Source organism: Alligator sinensis, unplaced genomic scaffold (genome assembly GCF_000455745.1).
Source record: "Alligator sinensis unplaced genomic scaffold, ASM45574v1 scaffold665_1, whole genome shotgun sequence".
In the NCBI taxonomy this organism is placed as follows: Eukaryota; Metazoa; Chordata; order Crocodylia; family Alligatoridae; genus Alligator; species Alligator sinensis.
Genome location: NW_005842034.1, coordinates 1497057 through 1497390, shown reverse-complemented (window position 1 = coordinate 1497390; position 334 = coordinate 1497057).

Sequence of the window (334 nt, the reverse complement as noted above, 5' to 3'; positions counted from 1 at the left end):
CAGCCACAGGCGTACAGGGCGGACGGCGGCTCTGGTGTACCGCGGAAAGGTAAAATGGGAACGCCCCAAGGCATCTTGGGGGGGGGGTTGTGTCCCAGGGACGTGGGGGTTAGAAGGGTACCCCGGGACCGGACCAGGGGGGCAGTAACCACCTACTTGCCCCACACAGAGGCCGGAGCAAGTAGGGACACGCGCACGGGGAGACCGCCAGCGCGGTTTGTGAGCCGCGCTTATATCCAGCTGGGGCCGGGCAACGCCGGCGGGAGACACCGCCCGGCTGAGATAAAAGGCGGCCCCAGAAGCAGGGCCAGAGAGGAGGCGGGGGGAGCCCGCA